Source organism: Hydra viridissima, unplaced genomic scaffold, assembly GCF_058129835.1.
Source record: "Hydra viridissima isolate aposymbiotic clone 2 unplaced genomic scaffold, HvirCarnegie_v1 scaffold_1, whole genome shotgun sequence".
NCBI lineage: Eukaryota > Metazoa > Cnidaria > Hydrozoa > Anthoathecata > Hydridae > Hydra > Hydra viridissima.
This window is the reverse complement of record NW_028324300.1, coordinates 2,669,139-2,688,311: the sequence shown is the minus strand read 5'-3', so window position 1 is coordinate 2,688,311 and position 19,173 is coordinate 2,669,139. Positions and strand designations below refer to the sequence as shown.

Here is a 19,173-nt window from a genome sequence, read left to right as displayed (position 1 = left end):
TCAAGATCTTCAAGAAGATGTTTTAGTTTACTTTAGTGAAGGTTTTTGTTTACTTTAGTGAAGGTTTAGCTTCTAAGAAGAGGATTTTCCAATAGCATGAGTTCCAACAAGATAATGCAGCGATTCACACGGCACGAAGTGTAAAACAGAGGTTCTAAAAAGAAATGTAAGTGTTTTGGATCGACCATTGTTCATCTGATTTGAAAATTTATGGGCAATTATGGCACGAACTGGAAATGGAAATTCTAGATAAATATAACACGACACAAGAACTTAAAATTTCTATCCAGCAAGCATGGAGTGATTTTTTGTCTGTTTGTTTAAAAAACTTTATATAAGTATAAAAAACCGAATCTTCGAAGGTTATATTAGACATTGAAAAAATATAGTAGCTAAGATATACTAATATAGTAGATAAGCAGTAACTAAGAAACAATTCTTCAAAACAAAAACTGTAAAAGTTTACTTTTAATGAAACTATGGAGATTTTGACATTTTTGTAAATCTTGTTATTAAATTTTTTTTCAATTAAAACATGTTCACTTTTTTTATTCCTGCGAGAAATAAAAAAAATCTAAATCTTTCATGTAAAATCACTTTCATGTAAAAACATGCTAGCGAAACATTACAATCTTGTCTGTAATACGGTCGCTTATCAATTCTTCATTTTTTGTTCGAACTCAGTTCATCTAAAGATGTTTCCATGCATATTCTGACAAATATAAACTGTTCATTTATTTTATCATTAAGTTAAGTTAAAAAGCAAACTAAAATAATTAAGTGAAGTCTCACGGGACTTAACTTTAAGGGCCTGTTTATATGGACAAGGGCTAGCCCGTTTGCGGAGCTAGCCCGGAAGAATTTTTTGCCAAAAAAATTCTTCCGGGCTAGCTGATGAATTATGAATTTTTTGCCAAAAAAATAAATAATGATATCGAGGTCAGCATGGCTTTTTCAAGCAGGGCTGGCCTCTTTATCGGTAAGATAATAACTTTAATGATGGCGGCTAGCGATAAAAAAAACATATTGCATTTTAACAATATCTTTAACTGGTATTATAACACAAATAATGCTTCTTAAAAGCCTAATTGTGTTATATAAGCTTTACAAATTTAAATTTGATAACTTTTTTAAAATTATTTTTTTACGAAAACGATCACAATCACTTCAAAAGATGAAACAAGCAAGAGAGAGGCGCCTTAAAAGAAAAAATCGTAGTTGCTGGTTTAACTGGCAGAACTGATTTATGGTGGCATAATATAATAACTGGTGTAGCTCCCATTGATGTATGGAAAACAAACTTTAGCCTTTCACGGTTTCTTTTCATGAATTTGGTTTCAGAGTTAAGCCCTTATTTATTTCCTCACCCTTTTTCGCCTTACTCTAGAGCTCTATCAGCAGATAAAAAAGTAGCTATTACTTTATATTACCTAAAAGATACTGGATCTTTGGTAAATTATAAAAGCAAAACAACTAAAATTTTAAGAACACGGAAGTTGTCAGTTTTATTATTAAATTCATTATTTTACGCGGAAACTTTCAAATTTAAAAAATGTAAGAGTTTTTACGCATGCGTACAAATTTATGTAAGAAATTAACCAGCCCGTTTGCCGAGATCTCAGCAAAAAACAGTGAGATCTAGCAATCCGGGCTAGCTCGTTTATTTATATAAACTTAAAATAAAATTAAGTTAAAAATATTGATGACGTCGATATCTCGGTAAACTGGCTGGCTCGTTTGCCGAGCCAGCCCGCTTTCCATATAAACAGGCCCTAAGTTAAGTTTTTTATTAACAGCACTCATAACATATCTTTTCCCACACTTTTCTCTTTAATCAAAAGTTTTTAATATTTGTTAAATGCTATTGAAGAGTTAACTGTAGACATTTTTTCGTACTTCACATAAAACGTACACACCATTTCATCATTGAATTCGTTAATTAGAATAAAAAAACGGGGGTATACCTTTAAAAAATTTTTTTTCGAACTGACTTTTTCAAATAATTTTGTCAATTTAAATTTCTTTATAATATGAAATTTTCAATATATCTGTATGTGGGGATATAGCTCAGTGGTAGAGCATTCGACTGCAGATCGAGAGGTCCCCGGTTCAAACCCGGGTGTCCCCTTACAGTTTTTGTTCTTTATCAAAAGTATTTTTATAAATGAAAGTTTTTACCCTTATACTTTCGTCATTTTCGATTCCTTCGCTTTCCGGTAAATCTACAGTTAAGCGCCCTAAAAATAACTTTACTTTTTTTCTTTTTGCGCTCTTGTTCGTGGAGACTAAAAACATAATGGAATATTTATTAAAAGCAAATTAAATAAGTTTTAAAGTAGTTTTTCAGTTGTTGTTTATTTTTTTATTTCGGAACTGTGCATTCTTTATATAACTTTTTCTATGTTCATTACATTATTTTTATGAAATTTTTATTATTTTGTTACTTTATATGCTATGTGTAAATTTATTTACACACAGCATATAAAGTTATTTTTGCTATGATTAGTTATTATAGCAAAAGAATATAGGTTAATGTAATAATTGTTCATGCTAATGTGTTTTTAAAAGACTATGAAAATAGCCATTTAATTTATCAATTACAAAGGATATTGACGGGACACCCAAACTTTATCAATATTTACTTTTTAAAAAATAATAAAAAATTTATTATAACAATAATAAAACAAGAATTAAAACAAGTTTTATCTGAGAATATTTTATTTTATATAAAAAAATATTTGATATTTATATAAAATACAGTATTCTTGTGTTTAAAATCAAACGCGTTCTACTATTTTTATTTAATTAGCAAAAGTTTCTTTCTTTTTTAAAATCACTCATGCGTACATACTTTTATTCTATTTAAATGCACATCTATACTCTCCACCGTATTTTTTAAGCAGAAAAGTAAAATTATTTTAGGCCGCTTAACTGTAAATTTACCCGCTTTCCTCCTTTTACTATTTAAACTGTGAAAATGTAATAAAAAATCTAAAAAATCCTAAACAAACCCCTCGGCTTGTAAATACAAAGTGGTCTCTTAAAATTAAATCCTAAAATCATTTATTTTTTATTTTAAATATCAGTGAAATGCAGAGCTCGTATTTCGACTCGTAATTAAAACTAAAAACTCAATGAACTGTTAGTTTAGACGTTTTTTAACCATTGATATTGTTCATAATATTGTATACAGGGTTGGCCCCAGGCAAAAGCGGCTGTTTTGAATTCGTGCTGTTTGGGACCATTAAAATAGTATAAGTTTTGCTAATAAGTATTTATTTCACAATAAATTTTTGCTGACATTGTTTTAGATAGAAAAACTGATTAACACAAATGAAATCAAAAACATATTTGCACATCACCAAAAGATTTTTATATGCATTGATTGCTCAGACTTTAAATCTGACTCTGTCTCCGATGACGCTAAAATCCAAACGTGGACTTTCTTAAGTAAATTTTTTTAGCGATCTTAAGTCCTGGAGTTGAGACGCTTGAAATTCGGTCGGATAAATATTGGGGGTAAAAATAAATTTTGAATATTTTTTTTTGTAACTTTGCAGCTTTATTCAGAGAAACTGGTACAGTTTATTTCATTCTAAGTATTGTCTATCGTTAGATGACACATTTCCCCATCTTTCAGGCAGCATATGGATTCTGCGTTGAAAAAATTCCTCGTTTTTTAAGGCAATCCAAGAATCGACCCAATCTTTGGCTTCTTTGTAAAAAGTAAAATGCTGCTCGGCCAGTCCATGAGTCATCAACCGTAACAAGTGGTAGTCGGAAGGAGCAATATCTGGTTAATACGATAGATGGGGTAAGACATTCTATTGAGGCGCCTCTGAAGAGTCCTCAACAACTTTTGCAACATGCGGCTAAGCGTTATCGTACTAAAAGATCATTTTTACCATGTCTTAACATAGTGGGGGCATTTGATCTTTAATGCTCAGCTCAATTGCATAAATTTTTGGTAGCATTCCTCAGTGATGGTTTTGTTAGGTTGGAGTAGCTCGTGGCAGATCGCTGCGAGCAGATCCAGCCAGATGCATAGCATTAGCTTCTTACACTCTTAAAAAAGTTCCGGTAAAATGATGGAAATTTCAGGCAAAATTCCTGAACTACTTCGTGCCGTATGGAACCAGACGAACATTCAGGTAAAATACCTGAACCTGAACTGGTTTAGGATTTTTACCTGAACCTGAACTTTTTCGGTTCCGGTATTAATTAAAATTTTTTCATTCAGGTAAAACATTCAGGTAAAATACCTGAACCTGAACCTGAACTGGTTCAGGTTCAGGTATTTTACCTGAATGTTCGTCTGGTTCCATACGGCACGAAGTAGTTCAGGTATTTTGCCTGAAAAGAGTAAATATTCAGTAAAATTCCAAATCGCGATTATAAACTATCTTGGTTTAGGCATAAATTCGATATTAGTTTTTAGTAGGCCTGAATATATTAAATATTCAGTAAAATGCCAAATTGTAATTATAAATGAACTCGGTTTAGACGTAAAAACGATATTTGATTTTCAGAAAGTCAATATATTTAAATTTATAATTATTACAAATTTACGCTTAACAAAGCAATATAGGAAATAGTTATTAAAATATAAATGTTTCAGCATATGAAAATTAATTAAGTCTTTTTTGTCTAAGATAAAGCGACAAGTCACTGGCTCCTCTCGATAGATGCGTTTCATCTTGGTAACCTAACGCGGTATGTTGCAAAAAGTACAATATATGGCTACATTGTTCCGCATACTCCATGTTCATTAAAAAATAAACTTTAATTAATATGTCCACAGCATAAGATATACATCTGTTGACAGGAATAGCTCGACACTCTGTAACAATAAATAATTGTTCGACAAAGCAATGAGTACCCAAAGCTATGACTTAAGGATGCTTGTGAGTAAGAATTTGAATCACAACTTCGATCGGAGTTGATGCCTATTTAGACGCAGTAAGGAAATTAAAATAAGTCATTTAAAAAATGTAATTTTAATACATAATAAATATAAATATCAGCACATACAACTTAGAACTAATACTATATTTACTATATTTAATAACTAAACATACAGTAGAATCCTGTTAACTCGGACCCTGGATAAGTCGGACAGATTTTCAATTCCCCTTGAATTTTCTCTACATATATGTATGTATAGAGAGAGAGAATGAAAGAGAGAGAGAGAGAGAGAGAGAGAGAGAGAGAGAGAGAGAGAGAGAGAGAGAGAGAGAGAGAGAGAGAGAGAGAGAGTAAAAGCAGGATTGAAAATCTGTATATATACCAAGATACTGGTATCACGGTTTACCAAGAACTTCGCTTAACTCGGAATTATCTTAAGTCAGAATATTTATGTATTTCCCTTCCTTTGATAGTCCGACTCTCAACAGGGCATTTTTTTGTATAGCAATGTTAATAACATGTAAATTTATTAAATATATATTATTGTGCATATTACTACAAACTTAATATTATACTTAATATATTAGGTATAATATTAAGTTTGTAGTAATATGCACAAGAATACATTTAATAACTTTACATGTTATTAACATTGCTATACAGAAAAATGTATATGTATAATTTATAACATTATTATAACATTTAGAACATATATTTATATCTATTAGAAGAATTTATGCATATATGAATAAATTTATACCTATTAGAAATCTATTATTCCAATATACCGGATAAAATTGAATGAAATGTTCTGCAACTTAAGCAGCTGATGCACAACTTTTATTCTTTGATGGCACTTTAATTATAAAGGGGAGTAATAAGAATGAAAAATCCATTTCAATTCCTGTTTTAAAAAAACAAATTTGTTAGTGAAATCATTTTATTAATTTATAAAACATTATAATGATTTTACATATCAAATACACCCTGCCATATTGTTTTATAACACTAAGATACCTATAGAAGTGTTGTCTTGCATATCAAGCTCATCTAGAATCTGCTTCACCATCAAATTTGTCTTTTGCCTTGACCAAGAAATAACATGTGGCGTTATTTGCTCCCAATGAGCCAAAAAATCATTTGACTCTGGGAAATTGCAACAGAAATCCTTCTGAAACTAAGATAAGAATATAATATAAGACTGCTTGTAAAATCATTTTCTTTAATTTTACTTTAGCAAAACCTAAGAATACTTTAGCCAAACCTATATGACAAAAAAAATATTTAAAAGTTACAAGATCATCTTGTAACTTTTAAATACTTTTATTTTTAAATATTTTTTTGTCGTATAGGTTTTGCATGTAACTTGTAATCAAAAAAATGCATCTTGTAATTCATACAAGATGCATCTTAGAAAAATTAATTTTTTTGATTTTTTATCATAGTGTTCAAAAAGTCAAAATTTATAGCAACCCCTAAATATTATCAGATTTACTTCAAGTTTGGCTACAATATTGCAAATATTAATAGGAACAAAGGCAGCCTTGTGGAGAAATGAATTTCAATAGTTTATAATTTTGGACCACCCTAATGTATATACATTGTGTATATATACATCTGTATATTTACATATGTATGTATTACATTTACATACATATAGGTACGCGGAAATAGCGATTTACGGAACCGATTTTTATGCTAAAATTTTGGCTCTCACTTTTTTAACTTTGTTTTGAGGCAGCGTGAGGCAGACGTAGTTTTGTGGAGTTTCTTTTTAGAAACATATATACACATAGATACTTTTTGGAAAGAAGAAAGACTAATCTTCACTTTTTTAAAACTTTTATTATGTTTACTAAACTTTTTTATGTGATATTTTGCTCCTAAATATTAGGCTGATGTTCTCTCTTGAATTTGGGGTCGAAGAAATGTAAAGTCCGCTTTTTTTATTATTAAAATAGTTTCTTTTATGTATTTTCTACGCACATGCTAAATTTCAACGCATGATGAAGATTAGCAATTAGTTTAATTTGTGTTTTACCAAGTATACCACTTTTTTCAGGTAGCTCTAGGCAAACGGTTTTTTGAGGTGGTTCTTTTTAGAAACATATATAAACCTTGACAACTTTTGAAAAAAAGAAAGGTTAGGCTTGTTTTTTATATCATTATTGTGTATCGCTACCATACTTTTTTATGGAGTATTTTGCTGAGAATTTTGCATGAAAATTTGGTTGATGTTGTCACTTGGACTTGTAGTCGAAGAAATGTAAAGTCCGCATTTTTTATTATTAAAATAGTTTGCTTTATGCATTTTCTATGAACATGCCAAATTTCAATGCATGATGAAGATTAGCAATTACTCTAATTAGTGTTGGACTTTAGGTACCTAATTTCGGTTTTTCTGTTATTTTTTTTTTTAAGCGAAATCCGGGTGGGGGCCGAAATTTGGATAAGGGGGGGGGGGATTCAAATGAAAATCTTATTTTGAATTATTTTGATTTATATTATTAGATTTAATTAAATATGGACAATGCCAACAAAAATCTTGTGGCTACACTAACAGATAGTAAGTTCAATTTTTTTTTCTCATATCCAAAAATAATGATAAATGTAAAACCTTAATTGTTATTTATATAACATATAAAAAAAGATTAATGTTTCAGATTAAAACTGTTGGCATTCAATAGGAACAGCTTTAATATTTTAAAACACTAACATTTAATATTTTAAAAACACTAAGAAGTTTTTTGTTAAGATTAATCTAATGAAGTATGTAATATACTTATTCATATGTGGTTTATTATAAAACATATCATTTAATGATAATCATTGTTATTGTCTTTTATCATATTTGGATTATATACTTCTTTATCTGTGGATTAGTGTTTAAATTATTATACAAGCATGTCTAACATTTATATCTTGTTTAGATCCTACCCAACTTTTTGTGGATTTTTTAAGATTTCGTAAGTATAAGTCACATAAATATTGGGTTTATTAATTAAAAAAACATTTACATAATCACAAAGAGAAAATAGTTAAAATTAAGTAAATATTAATAAAACATTTAAAATATCTTCCTATATATAGAAACACTTAAAAAACTTAAGTTAATGTTCTTTACTTATTGTATACTTATCTTTACTTATACTTATTTTGCAGAAAAGTTGATTTTTTTGGAACAAAACTTGCCCCAAATATTTTACAACCTATTACAACTTTATGCCCCATTGATGACCAACTTGTAAAAATGACTTCAGCTTGTCTTAATACAGTTGAGGAAGTCTTGACTCGTCAATATAAAAAATATTTCTCCCTTTCTATTAAAGCAGCACTCAAAAAGGAGACAGCGAGTGCAAGGCTTCACAATATAGACAGCGAAGAATTAATGGGTATGTTTAGTGATGCCAAAGGACGATGCCCTAATGCAACAATTTGTTATATATCTAGCAAATTAAGATCCAAAAAGAATAGGACGATCGATTATCTTGATAATCTGGACGAGTTGTCTAGAGAAAAGGTAGTTAAGTGGTCTATTTGCATAGCACGTAAAAAAAGAATGAAAACACGATTACTACATAATGAAATTTGAGCAGAGATTACTGGTAGACTGGGTTGTAAACGTCAAAAAATAGACGAAAAAGAAAAAAGAAAGTTAGAGCGTGAGCTCTGTATTTTAACTACCACTGAAATGATGCATAAATATAAACACTTATCTGCAAAGCAACTTGAAGATTTAGATGATGTTATGTCGGAGAGAATTGTAGGCAGAAAACTTGGTCATGAGTGGTATGATGCTGACAATTCCAAACCTGTCATTTATGATGGTAGAGTTGAAAAGGTAAACAAGGGATTACATGACAGAATTTACACTATTTCTTACTGGAAAAAAGATAAGACAGATATGGAAGCTGCTAAATATAAGATGAAAAAAATACAGCTTGCTGCTGATGTTATAACAGGTGAATTAATATTTTCCTAAATGGAATATAAAAGTTATTGATATGCTATTTTATTTTTAATATTGATAATTTCAAGTATACAGATAAGTAAAATAATAGATAATAATCATAACATAATAATAATAATCAATAAAAGTTAATAATGAAAACATAATAATTTTAAAACAAGATATTCATTAAAAGTTAAAACATATCAGCAATAACAGAAAGTTAATAAAACCAAGTAATAAAATTATATATATATATATATATATATATATATATATATATATATATATATATATATATATATATATATATATATATATATATATATATATATATATTTAAATATATATAAAATATATTATATAAAATATTTTTGTTTTTTGTTTATTTAAGAATTACCGACAGAGTACCGCAAGTTTTGTAGCTTGCAAATATGGTACAGCAAGTTGTGTAGCTTGCAAAAAGAGTACTGCAAGTTTTGTAGCTTGCAAATATGGTACAGCAAGTTGTGTAGCTTGCAAAACATTTTTGATAGACGGCTCTGACTTACCTTCACGTGGTGTCTATTGTTAAAAATGATTTATTTAGTTTCATTATTGGAATTTTAAATAATATCATTTACTAAAAGCCAAGACATAAATTTACTATATTTTGTATTTTAAAAATTTTTTAAATTTATTTTATCTTTGGCTTATTTTTAGGGTGGATACTCCAACTTGCATCTTGTAATGTGGTAAGATTTGTAAAGTTATATCTCTCTTTTTAAATAAACACAATATAAAAACATTTTCAAGCTTAAATAAGAATTGGAGGGGGGACGTTGGACGTGGCACATGCCCCTTCCCTAACTAACATAGTAAAATAATCTTGAATACTTATTTCTCTTTTTCTATAAACTCTATTTAAAACCTTTCTTCATATATATTTAAAAATTTTTTTTTAGGTTGGATAAGACTGGCCGGGGGGTGCGGGGGGGGGGGGGTTGGGGCGTTAAGCATGGCACATGCCCCGACCCTAATGTCAATTTATACACCACTTGTATATGATGTAAAGTAAGAAAATATAATTTAAACTTTTTAACACAAAATATAATCAGTGTTTTTTAGGTTTAAATATGTTTAAGAATGTAACATTTCACTACGAGGGTGTTAAAACATAACAAAGACGTCCACCCTTTAATCTAAAAAAGACCACTAATATTTGGAAATGGAATGGAAGCAAATTATATTAACTTTTTGTGTATAAAGATAACATATTTTATCAGAAAAACACTCTTTCGTGTGAAAAACTTGTATTTTTTAAGGTTACGATGGTGTTCCGGTTCCCCCCTCTGGCCCTCTATACACCCCTTCTATCTATAGAGTTATGTGAACTTGTAGCCTACTCTTACATCTATCTTTTGATACCAAGGTTTAGGCATTTGGATAAGATTTGACAAAGTTATAACAATTTCAGTGAAAAAAAAAATTTTTTTGGAACCAATTTCTTCAATAAATCCATATATCGAAAATTTTCTACTAAAAACGTCATAACTTTTTTTTAAATTGTTCGTTTTTAATAATTTTTTCATATATGTGTGTATATTTTTTGCGAACGTACGTAAAAGAGATGTGTTTATTATATATACATCTCTTTTACGTACGTTGGCAAAAAATATATACATTTATATGTATGTAAATGTAATATATATATATGTAAATATACATATATAAATACGTAAATTTACTATATACACATCTCTTTTACGTACGTTCGCAAAAAATATGAAAAGATAGCTTACTTTTAAGCTTTTCTGTAGCATCTATAGATGTTCTGTAGCATCTATAGATAGTCCTTTTGATAATAAATATTCTGCCAACTTTGACTCTGACAACTTTTTTATGCTCATTTTTAATAAAAAATTTTAAAATAAGAGAAAGCAAGCACATGCGACCTCTAAAAGCTTTAATGGCGATTGCTGTTGGCGCAGAAAAATAATTTTATATTTTCAGGCGATTTATCTGATGTTTCCGGTAAAACACCTGAACGTTCCGGTAGAAAAGTTCACGCAACTTCTTTTGCCTGAACATTTCAGGAGTTTTACACTAAGTGTTCAGCTAGTTTGCTAAAATACCTGAACCGATACGGTAAATTTCCTGAATGTTCAGGTAAATCTGTCGACCTGAACCATTCCGGACAGAGTTTGCCTGAACTTTTTTAAGAGTGTACTATGAATATTTGGTTTTGCTGTTGAAGTTAATATATGACCTTGGTTACAATTTTCAGCGCTTTGGGTTGTTGCAATGGATCTACTTTTCGCCCGCCGTTACAAGCCAGTGCAAAAAAACCTTACCGAATTCGGCTTTGAAGCAGTTGTTTCAGAAGTGAAAAAACGGTGTTCCAAGTTTCTCATCTTGAATTCATGTGCAACCCAATTACCTTGTTATTGTAACATATTCATAGCCTTAAGACGCTTTGAAATTTTTGTCGAATCACTTCCAAGGTTTCAGCAAGCTCCTATTGCGTTTGGCATGAATCTTGGTCCAATACACAGCCTCCAACACAGCGTCCTCAAACTTTACTGGGCTCTAACTCTACAACCTAGCATCTACCCGATATCGGCGCGACGTCCGCATTTAATCGGCTACAGATGTAATTTTTATGTATTTTTGATGGGCGGCTGCTCATCGGCAGGACGTAAACAAAAACTTAAAAATGACATTGGCAATTTACCTTATTATGATGAATTAGCTGATGAATAGCTGATCAGGAACTGTCCGGAAAAAATACAACTAAGTTATATAGACATAAAACATATTTTATAGTAGCCCAGCAAGCACAAAACGTTGAAACAACGTTGAAATAACGTTGATCGACGTTGATCAAGGTTATTTCAACAAGCTAAAGTTAATATGCCGCACGACATGTTAAACTTTAGCTTGTCATTCTACCCTTCGGCTATGGGCATTGGCGCCACGTCGGCCACCGGTGGGGGAAACTTAAAAAAATACAAAAATCACTTCAAAAATATCTCAAAACAAACGAAATACTTTTATTTTGACCTATTCTATTTAAATTAAACCTAAAATGTGAAAATAATTTTTAGACATTTTACGAAAATCCTATTGGCAGTCAACGTGTTAAGACAAGAAATGCGACCATTTGCGCACGTTTAGTATGATTACGCCTGCGCATTGTAAACATTAACAGAACAACTCATTTTATGGTGAAATCGCAGACATCAAGCCGATGATGTTTTCCGATCGAACATAAGTTAATTTAATTTATGTCGGACCGACATCGGACCGATGAAGTAAAACGATGCTGATCTAATGCCGATATAAAACATGTCGGCAAGACATCGGGCCAACGTCCATGTGTTATCTGGGTATTAGTTAAATTTCATTGATATAACAGTTGAAATGTACAATAATAAATTTTAACTACAAATTGCAGTATGGGGATATAGCTCAGTGGTAGAGCATTCGACTGCAGATCGAGAGGTCCCCGGTTCAAACCCGGGTGTCCCCTTTCCTTTTTACCTCCATATTCCTCAATCAAAAAAAAACCGGTTTATATTCTTTTTCCTTCGTTTCTAGTTATGCCGATTATGGAAATAGGAAAGAGACATACTTTTACATAAATAGTATGATCAGATATAAATAACTTTTAATGCATAAGTAGAAGGGCGTCCTATGATTCAACCGAATCCTAAATTTCAATTTAGAACCGAATATGAGAAATTTATTACACATCCGAAAATATTCACGAAAAAAATTAGAACCGAAATAATTTCAATCGAATTTTCGATCGAAATGTCATAAATGTATTTAGGACCGAAAAAACTTCGATCGAATTTTCGATCGAAAATCATTAATGATTTTAGAACCGAAATTCATTGAAAAGGTTTGCAATCAAAAGTTCTAGCACCGAATTATTTTAGCGTTTATAAATTTTATAAGTTTTATACTTTTATACTTTTATAATATAAGTTTAAAGCGCTTGCTGTTTGAAATACAGTCTAACATAACAAATTGTAAAATAACTTTGTTTATTTTCAAAAATATCTCGTAGTTGGTGGAATAATAACAACAGAATGGAATATCAAAAAGTTGAAGGTGAAAGAAGAAATTCATTCCTCTACATAGCTGGGAATAATTGCTATGTAAAAAACAAGAATCACAACGGTTACATTTATTTAAAATGCAAAAACTATCAATTGTGTGTTGGAACTGCAAAAATACGCGAAGGAAGTGATTTACTTGAGACAATACGAGGCCACTCTTGTGATTCCAAAACAGAAGATTTTAGCCATTTGGAAGCGCTGGAAAAAATGAGACTGAAAGCTGCAACTACACAAATTCCATTACGCCAGATTTACATGGAAATTATTCAAGAATGTCCTGAAAATGTTAAAAGTTCTTTATCCTACTTAAAATGTGAACAGATACTTCGTGGTGCAAGAAAAACTCTGTATAATGCAAATCCCAACAGCGTAGAAGAAGCAGTACTGGCAATATCTGAACCAAATCCATTTACCAACATTCTGAAAGGAATCGTCACATTTGAAGACCAGTTGGCCATACTGTTTTGTTCATCAGCACTACTACAAATACTCTCAGGTAGCACAGTAATTTAGCTCAAAACTGATGACTTTTTGTGAAACTTTTTTAGAAATTCATTCAACATCTTTTAACCTTAGCTTGCTCAGAATACTCTATTTTTGTAATATTTTTCAGTACTAAATTTTTTCGTTTTTTTCAGGCTCTACAATTATTTTTATTGATGCAACATTTCGCGTTGTTCCTAGCATCTTTAAAGGAGGTCAACTACTAAATATCTCCATTGTGCATTGTGACATTGTCTTTCCTGTATTTCATGTACTTATGACTGGGAGAAAAGAAGGTATTTACATCGCCATATTTAGAAAAATTAAGGAACTTTCAAGTGACTTTCAACCACGAATTTCTATGGCTGACTATGAAGCAGCAATAGGCAGTGCCTTGAAGGTCGTCTTCCCTGAAATAAGATTGACTGGTTGCCGGTTCTATTATGGCCAGGCAATTTTGAGAAAAATCAAAGCCGTTGGTCTTCAATCTGAGTACATCAATAACCCTGCAATTAGGAGGTGGGGCCGGAAATTTGTTGCCATGTGCCTCTTGCCTAGTGTTCTCATCAGAGCAGAAGTAGATTTACTCAAAACAGAGATGAGTCAATTCGCTAACATTGAAACTCGTGAAAAAATGAGAAAGTTTTTGTATTACTTTGAGAAGTATTGGATGACAACACAAACCCCAGCTTTTTTTTCTGTGCATGGACTTCAATTCAGAACCAACAATGTCTCGGAAGCACTGCATTCAAAAATGAATAGATGCATGACTGCTCACCCTAGCTTCTGGAGGTTTCTAGATGATATATATCATCAGGTATTGCCATATTTGAATGAATATTGTACTGGCTAAATTCCATTGATTAAACTCATAACAAAGTAACTAGATTTACTTTGTAATCCATTAAGGTATTAGGATCTCTTCTGATAGGTGCAAATCAACATATAAATTAGCTATCATAATTTCACAATTGCACTATTTAAATTTGTGCTAACAAATATTTTACAAATCAAACCATTTGCTCATATTTTGAAACAGCTTGAAAGTGTGATTATGATGATTTATTTGTGACAGCTTGCTCATTTCTGCCCTTAATAACATTTTGATGATATATATGTAATCTTTATTGCATTTGCACTTTCAATCTCTGTTTGTTTGAATTTCTTTTAATAAAAATGCATCAAAAGATTTTTTTAATAAATTTTTAGATAATCCTGAATGCAGAACTGGAACTCAACCAATCACAAAATGGTCATCAATCTTGAAGAGGACAAAGAAGAGAGAGAGTTCGATCTTTTGAAGGATTACAAAGTTATGAAGAAAAACTTTCCACAGGAGAGTGGACTCAAACAAAGTTTCTTAAGGCTTCAGCTTTCTTCTTTAATGACATCAAACTCACATCAATGGGAGATACAGAACAAGAGCAGGTAAAATAAATTGTCAAAACTCATGCACATTATAAAGTAATTCTGAAAATGAAATAATTTGGTGTAGTAAATGTTTCAGTTAAATATTTTAATACCTCGGATAGGGTGATTAGACAACATTATTATACTACAGCAAATTTTATGTTTTCGGACGAAAATATAAAGTTTGCTGTGGTATAATTTTTATATTGTAAGGTACCATTAGAATGTTTTTATCTAATTTCATTTTTGAAATTTAATTTTAGGACGAAAATCCACAAGAGAATGTTCAGGATTATCAACAAGAGACCAGGCCTGCTGAGACATTGTGCAAGATATGCCTTGCACTTCCTTTAGAAGTTGTTGTTCTGCCATGTAGACACTTTTGTATCTGTCTTCGGTGTTCAGATATCCTTGCAAATGACAGAAACAAAAGATGTCCAATTTGTCGTTCAGAAATTGAAAACTTTTTAAATGTTTTTGTGTCTTAGTTGGAGGAACTGTTTGATTATTTACTATTGTAAATTACATATAGATCATATATATACATATATATTATATTCTAATTGGTGATTTTAATATGCAGCCTTAGGATAAAATAATGAAGGAACTCCTTCAACTTTATCAATGCATTAATTTAACCAATACCACCAATTGGTTTCAATTAAACTCGATGGTTGCTAACCCAGGTAAGTTCCAATTTCTTTTAGTTGGCTTAAAAAACACAAAAAATCTATCATTAAAAAATAGGAAATTAAAGGGTTTTTGCCTCCGATATGGTAAAACTAAAATAATTCGGTGCTAGAACTTTCGATTGTAAACCTTTTCAATGAATTTCGGTTCTAAAATCAATTATGACTTTTGATCAAAGTTTTTTCGGTTCTAAATACAGTTATGACATTTCGATCGAAAATTCGATTGAAATTATTTCGGTTCTAATTTTTTTCGTGAATATTTTCGGATGTGTAATAAATTTCTCATATTCGGTTCTAAATTGAAATTTAGGATTCGGTTGAATCATAGGACGCGCCTACTTTTCGGTTCTAAATTGTTCGGTTATGAAATATTTCGGTGATATTTTCGAGGATAAATATTTTCGGCTCTATCATGTGACACGAGTAGAAGTATGAAATAAACAGGAATTTCTATCAAGAAAACAATATCTTTGGTTACCAATATATATATATATATATATATATATATATATATATATATATATATATATATATATATATATATATATATATATATATATATATATTGGCAAAGATTATAATTTGGCATTAATTTAGATACAAATTTGCTAAGAAATTGTAATTAGGTATGGTTCGCCTACAATCTCCCAGAATAATGACTTTATCAAATATATTGATCGGTTCTTGGCCAAATGGCTGAGATCAATTATAGCTGGCCTAAGCCTGTGTGCTTTTATTAAACTGATACTTTTCTTTTTTTTTTTTTTATTTCGCCTGCTCTTCAAAGGGGAGGCTAACTTAAGTTCGACGTGCTACTGGGTCTTCTCTGGAGAGGAGAGGGCAGTCTGCAAGGATTGGTCGGAGGACTCTAAATATCAATACTCAAAGATATCTTCTGTTTTAAAAATGTTGTTTAAAACAGAAGATGTCTTTGAGTAATGATATTTAGACGCACCGGATACTGTTTTGTTATATGATTTCGGGCCGGATAATAAATGGAAATAACTTTATCGAGGGCATCGCTAAAGCGCCAAATTTATTTGACGCATCCGCACACTTGAATTAACGATGTAACAAAAAAATGTAAAAATGGTAGCTTATTAGTATTATAAAATATCAACAAATAATCTGCATCATATCATTTTTGCTTTTTCTGGCTAGATTTTAGAAGTGATTAAATGAGAGAGAGAGAGTGAGAGAGAGAGAGAGAGAGAGAGAGAGAGAGAGAGAGAGAGAGAGAGAGAGAGAGAGAGAGAGAGAGAGAAAATACAAGTGATTTGCCAGACATTATGATTCCAGCAAACAAATATGAAAAAACATGTGAAAAATACTCAACAGCTAAAACAAAACTTTGTGACTCAAGTATCATGAACCAATAAATAAGTAAATCAAATTAATATTTAATAGTCTACTTGGCAAACACTGATCTCTATAATAACTGGATAGCGCATCTGTAATATCAAAATTGACGCCAAAATCGCCATATTGGAAAGCCCCAGAACGCTAAAATCTGATATGTGTATTTAAAGCGTTTAGCCGAAAAATAGAACTTAAAGCTTACGGGATTTAAAGTTTTGGGGCTTTCCAATATGGCAATTTTGGCGTCAAAAAATTAAAAGTTTTGCTCGGAGTTGCGCTATCCAGTTATTATGGAGATCAGTGTTGGCAAATGTTAGGCCATATTGTTATTTTAAGAATGGTACCAACTATTCCTAAGGAACAATTATTGGATTTCTCATCTACATATATTAGGGGTACCCATAAGTAATCAATTATTTATAGTGTGGAATATTTGTTTCAGGCTAGCTCAAGGCATAAATGCATGCAGACGTGTTTTATTGCACAATATAATATCTGTGACCTTAACTAAATGACTAAAGTGAATTTAAACGTTTTTATTACTCTGGTGTAAAATGGCGGAAGATCAACCAACTGAAGAACATTTACGTATTGCATGCTGTTTCATTTTCGATCAGGTGTTAGTGCAAAAATAGCAACAACAAAAATTTGTGATGTGTTTGTGATGACGTATTGAAGGTCAATAAGTGCTAACGTTGGTTTAGAAAATTTTCTAATGATGATTTTGACTTTTCTAATGTCATAGAAGTGGGTGCTCAGTAGGTTTTGATAATGCCACTTTATAAATATTGTTGGGAACGAATTCCAAACTGGGTAAGTTAAGGTTACCGATATTGTACCCCCTAAGACCAAATTTAAAAAAATAGGCAATCTATTGAGTGGAAACATGGATTTTCAATTGTATTTCGTAATTTAGGGTTTGCTTGTTGTACAGATGTTAAAAAAACTCAAAATTTAAAAAGCTTTAAGTCTTGAAGAATCAAATTAAAAAAATAGCGCTGAGAGTACAATGAAGGAAACTAGATCCTTAATTGTACTATTGTAATCCAATATTGTACCACTTTCTTGATTTCAATTACTTTACAACTTCACAAATATTTTATGATTTTAGATTTAAGGGATTAAAAGAACTGATTAAAATGAATGGTTTTTATTAAATTGGAAATGTTCTGATATAACATAACATAACACCGAACTGGCCATGATACAATAAAATGAAGTTTTTTTTTTAATAAACTCTGTGCAACTTGAACTTTTTTTTCTTGTGGAAAATGCCGAAAACAGGTATCACCACATAGGTACAGTTTTTATTTAAATTGTATGTTTACCAATAGGTTAGCTAAGATTAGAATAGGGTATTAAAAATAGTTATCCTAAGTAATGTAAAACAATATATACTATATCTGTTTTAAAAACAATTATACTAAATAATGTAAAATAAAACACATAAAAACTTTATTTTTGGTCAAAGTTGCAGTTATATTGTTTCTGTTTTTGATTAACACCTGCACAGTCAACATGAAACCAGCCTTGGCAAGCAAGACATTTTATCATATTCTTTTTTATGTTTTCTTCACAAAGGTAACAAAACCAGCTTTCACTATGAAGTGATGTATTTGCATTCTTGAACTTTTTTACACCATTTCACGCCCTGTTCTATCTTTTTTACACCATTTCACGCCCTGTTCTATCTTTTTAGCTGATATTGGTAAAACTGAACTAGAGAGTGCATCTTTGTAAGGACTACTTTTCAATACAAAAGAAATACTGGAATTTTTCTTTTTTTATTTAAGTGGTGAAGTTCGTATTGGAAGTCAGAATGGTAGCGTTGGTACAATTAAAGATCTGCCTTGAGGTACAATTTATGCAACTAATCTGACATTTAGTTAGTTAAAAAAATTGTCAACCAACAATAAGGTATTTTAAATTTTAAATAGTTATTTCGAATTTAGATAAATTATGCTTTAACATAAATTCACTGAACAAATCATATCTTCTACTTTCTTTAGTGAAATACGACTAGCCAAATCCCTAAAATCCCTAAAATAAGAAACCTCCAATAACAAACCAAAAAGAACTTACTCTGGCCTTAATGCAGTTAGATGACAAAAAAAAAAACAAAAAAAAAACAGTTGACTCCTTAAATTCATTCAGCAAAGATAAAAAATAAATTAAAAAATTTCTTGTGGGTTGTAAAAATAACGACTTATGTTAAAAGTACAATATAGGCATCGGTACAATATTAGCAACCTTACCCTATCCAGGAAGT

General features: G+C 30.6%; 1 long non-coding RNA gene, 2 other non-coding genes and 2 pseudogenes across 6 annotated transcripts; 4 read left to right on the top strand and 1 right to left on the bottom strand.

The window, feature by feature from the left end:
• Positions 1 to 2,056: 2,056 nt before the first annotated feature.
• Positions 2,057 to 2,128, top strand: Trnac-gca (transfer RNA cysteine (anticodon GCA)). Its single transcript has one exon. It is a non-coding gene; the product is annotated as a tRNA-Cys (tRNA).
• Positions 2,129 to 4,517: 2,389 nt separating this feature from the next.
• On the bottom strand, positions 4,518 to 10,809 carry LOC149892899 (uncharacterized). Of its 2 annotated transcripts, none has more exons than XR_016450740.1 (4): positions 10,636 to 10,809; positions 5,923 to 6,082; positions 5,666 to 5,809; positions 4,518 to 4,946 (listed from the first exon to the last, which is right to left on the bottom strand). It is a non-coding gene; the product is annotated as an uncharacterized LOC149892899 (long non-coding RNA). The 2 variants fall into 2 exon arrangements; XR_016450744.1 differs by having other exon boundaries at positions 5,666 to 5,761.
• Positions 7,378 to 8,887, top strand: LOC149892900 (uncharacterized; annotated as a pseudogene). Its single transcript, XR_016450725.1, has 3 exons — positions 7,378 to 7,471; positions 7,836 to 7,871; positions 8,235 to 8,887. The product of XR_016450725.1 is annotated as an uncharacterized LOC149892900 (transcript).
• Positions 10,810 to 12,293: 1,484 nt separating the features above from the next.
• Positions 12,294 to 12,365, top strand: Trnac-gca (transfer RNA cysteine (anticodon GCA)). Its single transcript has one exon. It is a non-coding gene; the product is annotated as a tRNA-Cys (tRNA).
• Positions 12,366 to 12,772: 407 nt separating this feature from the next.
• LOC149892898 (uncharacterized) lies at positions 12,773 to 15,341 on the top strand (annotated as a pseudogene). Its single transcript, XR_016450678.1, has 4 exons — positions 12,773 to 13,456; positions 13,599 to 14,260; positions 14,653 to 14,871; positions 15,117 to 15,341. The product of XR_016450678.1 is annotated as an uncharacterized LOC149892898 (transcript).
• The last annotated feature ends 3,832 nt before the right edge of the window (positions 15,342 to 19,173 follow it).